Genomic DNA, 8,651 nt, shown 5'->3' on the forward strand with positions numbered 1-8,651 from the left:
TGAAAGCAACCATAGATAATATGTAAACAAATTAGTGTGGCTGTATTCCAAGAAAACTTTATTTATGGACGCTGAAATTTGGATTTCATATAATTTTTTACATATTGCAAAATACTACTCTTTTTTTTTCAACCATTTAAAAATGTAAAACCTTTCTTAGGTCATTGGCCATACCAAAATAGGTGACGGGCCATATTTTGCCTGCAGGCTGCCATTGTCTAAATCTTGATACGATATATTCATTCTGTATTGATACACATTTGTGTGGGTTTCAGTTTTTTCTATTCTTTCGTTTTTGTTTTTTTTTAAGTTTATTTATTTATTTTTGAGAGAGAGAGAAAGCATGAATTGGGGAGGGGCAGAGAGAGAGGGAAAGAGAGAGAATGCCACGCAGGCTCTACACTGTTAGTGCAGGGCCTGATGCAGGGTTCAAACCCACAAACTGTGAGATCATGACCTGAGCTGAAGTCGGGCACTTAACTGACTGAGCCACCCAGGTGTCCCTCCAGTTTTTCTTACTAATAAATCTGTGGTCAATCTTACATATTTTGGGAGACATAGCATTCATTTCTATTAGGAATCCAAGAGTGGAATAGCTGGATCGTAAAGTAGATTTGTATGTACCTGTGGGGATACTGCCAAATCATTTTCCAAAGTTGTGTCAATTTACATTTCTGTCAACAATGCAGAGGGTTCCAGTTGCTTCATATCCTTTTAGGCACCTGGTATTATCAGTCTTTTTAATTTTTACAATACTAGAAGGTGGATAGCGGTATCTCAGTGTGATTTTAATTTGCATTTCCCTGATGAATACTCACTTTAGCATCCTTTCATATACCAGTCACTTGGATAACTTCTATGTTGAGTTGTCTGTTTAACTTTTGACCATTTTATTAAAATGAGTTTGTGTTTTTTCTATTTATTCATAGGTATTTGTATATACTAGGATATGAGGTCTTTGTAGGACATTTGCGTTATATCTTTTCCAGGCTATGGCTTGCCTTTTCACTCTAATAATGAAGTCTTTTGAAGAACAGCTGCTTTTAATTTAAATGAAGTTCAATTTATTAATATTTTATTTATAGCTGATGTCTCATTCTGTTTAAAAGCCTCTGCCTATACCATAGGACCTGAAGATATTCTATTTTTCTTCTAGAGATCTTATTGTTTCACCTTTCACATTTATAGTTATGATTCATCTCAAATTAATTGTTTTGTTTCTTTCTTTTGAGCTGAGGATCAAGAGATTTTTCCCCCATACGTATAACCAGTTGCTCCATCACTGTTTATTGAATTGCAGTGGTGCCTTTGTAATAAGTCAAGTGACTTTATATCTGTGAGCCTATTTCTGTACTATATTTTCTCATTGGTATATTTAGCTATCTTGCACTAATACCAAGCTGTCTTTAGAGTAAGTATTGAAATATCATGGTATACATTTTAAACTTTATTCTTTTTCATTATATTGGGCATTCTAGGTGCTATGCAATTCCATATATATTTCAAGAATCAGCTGGTTGATTTACACAAAGAAACCTGGAGGGACTTAACTGGCTTTCTTTGACCCTGTAAATGTAGGATGAATTGATATCTTAATACTAAGTCTTGCAATTCACAAATATTGGCATATCTCTCCATTTCTTTGACTCCTCATTAATTTATCTCAGCAACGTTTTATAATTTTCATTGGAAAGCATTTATGTCTTTATAAAAAACAGCTTTATTGAGATATAATTAACATACCATAAAATTCTCCCATTTGAAGTGTTCACTTCAGGGGCACATGGGTGGCTCAGTTGGTTGAGCATCTGAGTCTTGATTTTGGCTCAAGTCATGAACTCATGGTTCGTGAATTTGAGCCCTGCAAATTGTTCACTTCAGTGGTTTTTAGTATATTTACAGTTATGCACCCAATTACCCCACAGTCAATGATTTTACATTTTCATCGCCTGAAAAAAGAATCCCACACCCCTTAGCAGTAATCCCAATTCCTGTCTCCTGTCCCCCAGTCACAGGCAACCATTTATCTTCTATCTGTATCTATAGAATTGCCTATTCAGGATAGTGCATATAAATGGAATCCTACAATATTTGTTTTTTTGTGACTGGCTTCTTTCACTTAACATAAGTTTATCAAGATTTATCTTTGTTGTAGCATGTAACATTACTTTATTACTCTTTATTGCTGAATACTCTTCTATTGTATGGATTTTCCACATACCTTGGGGGAAATCATTGTCTTAGTTAATTATGATGTTAGCTGTCGATTTTTCATAAATTCCCTTTACTAGAATGAGGAAGTTTTCCTCTATTCTGACTTTGTTGAGTGTTTTTATCATGAAAGGATAGTAGATATTGTTAAATTTTTTTTCTTTGCCAGACATCATATGCTTTCTGTCCTTTATTCTATTGATATATTACATTGATTTTTTTGCATGCTACACCACCAACCTTGCATTCCTGGCATAAATCTCACTTGGTCCTGGTGTATAAATTATTTTTTTATTTTTACTAGATTCAATTTGTTAGTACTTTGTTGAGAATTTTTGTCCCTTTTTGTTATTTTCGTGTTTTGTTGCTATGAGAAATACTTTTGTTTTTTTATTTTACTGTTTAATTTAAGCTGGTATATAGAGACACAAATTATGTTTTTATATGTACTTAAATCCAGTGATCATGCGAAATTTGCTTATTTATTAAGAGTTTTAGAATTCTAGGGGTGCCTGGGCGGTTCATTTGGTTAAACTTCCAACTCTTGATTTCAGCTCAGGTCATGATCTCGAAGTTCTATGGGATTGAGTCCCATGGCATAGCCTTCTTGGGATTCTCTCTCACCTTCTTTCTCTACCCCTCCCCTGCTCACATTTTCTCTCTCTTTCTCTCTCTCACTCAAAATAAACATTAAAAAAAAAGTTTTAGAATTCTTTTTTGGATTTTCTACATACAAATTATGTTATTGACAGATAACTGTTATATTTCTTCTTTTTCCAATCTTTATACTTTTTCCTTTTTTCCTGTTTATTGCACTGGCTTGGGTCTCCAGTATGATAATAAATGCAAGTATCAAATGTAGATATCCTTGTTTTATTCCCTTGAGGAATCCATTAGGTTTGTTATCTGAGATTATTTAAAGATGTTCTTTATCAGATTGAGGCAATTTTCTTTCCTGCCACTTTTGTTGAGAATTGTTTTAATGGATGTTGAATTTTTTTAATGGATAGCCTGCACATTAGATGATCATAAGATTTTTCTCCTTTATTCTGTTAATGTGGTAAGTTACACTGATTATTTTTTGTATGTGAAACCATCTAGCATTCCTAGAATACTCATTTGGTCATGATTTATTATCTTCTTTATCATTCACTGAATTTGCCTACCTATATTTTGTTTAGGGCTTTGCTTTTATGTTTTTCTTGTCCTGAAATTTCCAGGGTTAATATAAAGATGTTTTTGGCTTCATAGAGGAAATCGGGAAGTCATTCCCCTTTTCCTTTTCTTTGTAAGAATTTGTACATGACTGATATTTTCTGTTCCATCAAATATTTGGAAGAATTCACCAGTGAAAACATTCAGAACTAGAATTTTCCTTGTGGGAGATTTATAAATGAAGATTTATTTTTTTTTAACAATTACTCAAATTTTATATTTTTTCTCATGTCATTTTTGCAAGTTGTATTTTTTAAGAAATGTTTTATTTCTTTGAAGATCAAATTTATTGGTGTAAAGTTGTCCATAATGCCTTCTTGTTTACCCTTTAATATCTATAAAATCTTTTTCCATACCTGATATTTGTGGGATTGTTTTCTTTTTTGGTCAGTCTTGCTATGGCTTATCAATTCTGTTGATCTTTCAAAGAACTAGCTTTTGGCTCAGTTTATTTTCTCTATTACAAGTTTGCTTTCTATTTTAGTGATGTCCATACATATCTTTATTTCTTCTTTCCTTTTACTTTCTTTTGGTTTAATTTGATATTCTTTCTTTTAGTTTCTTATGATGGAGGCTTACATTATTCATATTCAGTATTTGCTCCTTTCTAATATATGCATTTAGAGCTACAAACATGCCCTCAAATTACTGCTTTTACTGCATCCCAGTAAAAGCAAAAATCCCTTTTTGATTTTCACTATCAAAAAGTTCAAAATATCTTTTAAATTCCATTGTCATTATTTGATCCACTGCTTTTGTAGAGTTATGTTGCTTAAGTTTGGATAACTTGGGAAGTTTTCAATGTTTTGTTTTGTAATGGTTTTTGGTTTTTAGTTTAATTCCATTGTGGTCAGACACGAGACTATACATGATTTCAATCCTATGAAGTATATTAGATTTGCTATATGGCCCAGTGTATGGTTTATTTTGCCACACAGTCCACATTCACTTGAAAAGAATATATATTCCAGGGCACCTGGGTTGCTCAGTCAGTTGAGCATCAGACTCTTCATTCTGGCTCAGGTTATGATCCCAGGGTCATGGGATTGTGCCCCACATTGGGCTCCATGCTGAGCTTGGAGCCTGTTTGGAATTCTCTCTCTTTCTCTCTCTCTCTCTCTCTCCCTCTGCCCCTCTCCCCTGCGCGCACACACACACACACACACACACACACACACACTCTCTCTCTCTCTCTCTCTCTCTCTCTCTCTCTCAAATTAAAAAAAAAGAGAGAGAATAAAATTTAGAATTAGTTTTTCTGTTGAATTGCTCCTTTTATCATTATGTTCCTATTTATTTTTAGAAATATCTATTTTCTCAAAGTCTATCAGCTATTAAAATAGCTACCCCAGCATTTTTTTGGTTAGCATTTGCATGTTGTTCCCTCCACCATCTTTTTACTTTCAACCGTTCTCTGTCATATGTAATGTATGTCTTGTAGATCTTTTTACATAAAATCTAGTCTGATAGTCTCAATTTTTTTTAGAGAGCCAACTTGCCAAAGCAGGGGAGAAGGAAGGGGTGATAAAGAAAGAGAGAGACAGAAGAGAGAGAGAATGGATCTCCAGCAGGCTCTACACTCAGCACAGAGCCTGATGTGGGGCTCAATTCCATGACCCTGGCTGGGATCATGACCTGAACCAAAATTAAGAGTCTGATGCTCAACCAGCTGAGCCACCCAGGCACCCTCGTAGTCTTTATCTTTTAATTGAAATACTTAGATCATTTTTATTTAAGATATTTACAGACATAGTTGGTGTGGTTAACTATAAAAACAGTCACAATAATTTATGCCATTCTATATTCACTTCGTAATGTGACTTTGCTGCTCCTTCCATCCTCCATTAAACACAGCAAAATGAAGCAGTGTTTATTTCTCCATCTCCTGAATCTGGGCTTAACCACATGCTTTTGCTATTGGGACATCAATAAATATGATATAAGCAGTGACTTGACCAATGGAATTTGCCCATTTCTGTGTGTGAATGGTGTGAACGAACCTGGTGTGAATGAATCTGTTGTAGCATGCTAGAATAGTCATCTAGTAAAGAACCAAGATACACTGGTAGCCAACTTGCCAACCACCGGTGAAACTATCCTAGACTAACCAGCCCCAGCCAAACTGCCTAGAGCTTCATGGATGTGTTAAACTGAGACTCTCCTTGCCATAGTTTTTTCTTAAAAAAAATTTTTTAAGACTTTATTATGGAGCAGCTTTAGGTTTACAACAAAATTGAGAGGAAGGTACAAAGATTTCCCATTTACCCCCTGCCTGACACATATGTAGTTTCCTCCATTATCAATATCCCTGGGGAACCTGGGTGGCTCAGGTTCCCCTTTTCCAGATTTGCCTTTTCCAGAATATCATATACTCAGAATCAGACCATCTGTAACCTTTTCCAAGATTGATTTCTTTTACTTAGTAATGTGAACTTAAATTTCCTTCATGTCTTTTTTTTTCACGTTTATTTATTTTGATAGAGCACATGCCCAAGTGAGTGGGGGAGGGGCATAGGGAGAATCCCAAGCAGGCTCCATGCTGGTAGCTCGGAGCCCAACATGGGGCTCCATCTCACAAACTGCAAGTTCATGACCTGAGCCAAAATCAAGAGTTGGATGCTTAACCAACTGAGTCACCCAGACACCTCTCCTTCATGTCTTTTGGTGGCTTGGTAGCTCATTTCTTTTTAGCACTGAGTAACTATCCCCAGGAGGTACCATAGTTTATCCATTCACCTACTGAAGATCATCTTGCTTTCTTCTGAGTTATGGCAATTAAGAATAAAGCTGCTATAAATACAAACATCAGTGTGCAGGTTTTTATGCAGACATAAGTTTACAACTATTATGGCTAAATACAAAGGAATTCCATTGCTGGACTATATGGTAAGAGTATATTTAGTTTTGTAAGAAACCATCAAACTGTCTTCCAAGGTGTCTTTGCCATCATTTCTTAACTGTAAAATAAGATTACCCACTTCATAACATTATTAGGAGTGGGGGATAAGGTAATAGTGTCAATTCCTTAGACCAGCCCCTGGCACATACTAAAAGCTCAGAAAATTTTACCTGTTATTATGATGTGGTAATTCTTAGCCAGTCCCCCTCAGGTTTCTGTAGATCAACAACAATGACAATGTAAACTTAAATTTATTGGCACTTGTAGGTAAGAAAATGAAGCAAATGCTAAAGTCATATAGAATACCATTTAACTCTATGCCATTTGCCTTCATTTGTGGACTTCCAGGAAACAATTGATTCATTAATTTCCCCCCTCACCTTTATTGAGATATGTTTGACATATAACATTGTATAAGTTTATGATGTACAATGTGAAGATTTGGTATATGTAAATATTGTGAAATTATTACTACATAAGGATAGTCATTACCCTTAACACATCATTACCTCACATTACCACATCACCTAACACACATTAACAGATAATTATCTCACAATTAGCTCTTTATGTGTATTCATGTGTGAAAGAACATTTAAGATCTACTCTCTTAGCAACTTTCAAGTATACAAGTATATGGTTGACTCTAGCCACCAAGCTGGACAGAAGATCCCTAGAGCTTATTCATCTTCTAACTGGAAGTTTGTACTCTTTAACCAACATTTCCCCATTTTCTCAATATCCTAGACCCTGGCAGACACTAATCTACTCTTTGTTTCAGTGAGTTCAGTTTTTTAAGGCCCCACACATAAGTGAGAAGATACAATATTTGTCTTTATCTGATTTATTTAACTTAGAATAATACCCTCAAAGTTCATTCATGTTGTCTCAAATGACAGGATTTCCTTCCTTTTTATAGCTGAGTAACATTCCATTGTGTGTGTGTGTGTGTGTGTGCGCATCTATATCTTTATATACACTAAATGTGTTATATATATACATATGATAACATGTACATATGTTAGGTACATGTATATATAACATTTTCTTTATCCACGTGTTGGTAGGCAAACAGGTTTGTTGCCTTCCCTTGGCTATTGTGAATAATGTTGCAATGAACATAGAGGTACAGACATATCTTTGATATAGAGATATGAGAGAGTAATTTCATTTCCTTTAGACATATACCTAGATGTGGTATTGCTAGATCATATGATAGTTCTATTCTTAAGTTTTTGAGGAACCTCTATACAGTTTTCCATAATGGCTGTACCAATTTATATTCCCACCAACAGTGTGCAAGGGCTCCCTTTTCTCTGCATCCTGGACACCACTTGTTATCTCGTCTTCTTAAGGATAGCCATTCTAATAGATGTGAGGTGATATCTCCTTGTGTTTTTGATTTGCATTTCCCTGATGATTAGTGATGTCAAGCATCTTTTCATATAACTGTTGACCATTTGTATGTATTCTTTAGAAAAATGTCTATTCAAGTACTCTGCCCATTTTTAAATCTGATTGCTTTTTTTTTTTTCCCTTGTAAGTTGTATAAGTTCCTTACACATTTGGGATATCAAATATATGGTTTGCAGCTATTTAGTTTGCAAATATTTTCCCCCATTCCAAAAAGGCTGCCTTTTCATTTTGTTGATTCCTTTTGCTGCACAGAAGCTTTTTAGTCTGATGTAGTCCCACTTGTTTACTTTTGCTATTGTTGCCTGTGCTTGTGGTGTCATATCCAAAATATCATTGCCAAGACCAGTTTTCCAGTGTTTTCCTCTAGAAGTTTTATGGCTTCAGGTTTTATATTTAAGTATTTAGTCCATTTCAACTTAATTTTTGTTAATGATTATGTTTTTTATTTACTTTTTTAATGTTAATGTTAATTTTTGTTTATGTTAATGATGTAAGATACAGGTCCAATTTCATTCTTTTACATTTGAATATCCACTTTTCCCAGCACCATTTATTGATTATCCTTTCCTCACTGAGTATTCTTGACTCCTTTATCAAATATCAGCTGGATGAATATATGTGATTTTATCTCAGGGCTCTCAGTTCTGTTCCATCAGTCTAGGTGTCTTTTTATGCCAGTATCATATTGTTTTGCTTACTATAGCTTTGTAGTATAGTTTGAAACCAAGAAATGTGACATCTCCGTCTTTGTTCTTTCTCAAGATGGCATTTGGACATTCAGGGTCTTTTGTGGTTTCAAAATTATTTTAGGATTGTTTTTTCTATTTCTGTGAGAAATGTCAGTGGAATTTTGATAGACATTGCATTGAATCTGTACATGGCTTTGGTAGTATGAACATCTTAACAATAT

Source organism: Panthera onca, chromosome E2 (genome assembly GCF_046562875.1).
Source record: "Panthera onca isolate mPanOnc1 chromosome E2, mPanOnc1 haplotype 2, whole genome shotgun sequence".
Taxonomy (NCBI): Eukaryota; Metazoa; Chordata; class Mammalia; order Carnivora; family Felidae; genus Panthera; species Panthera onca.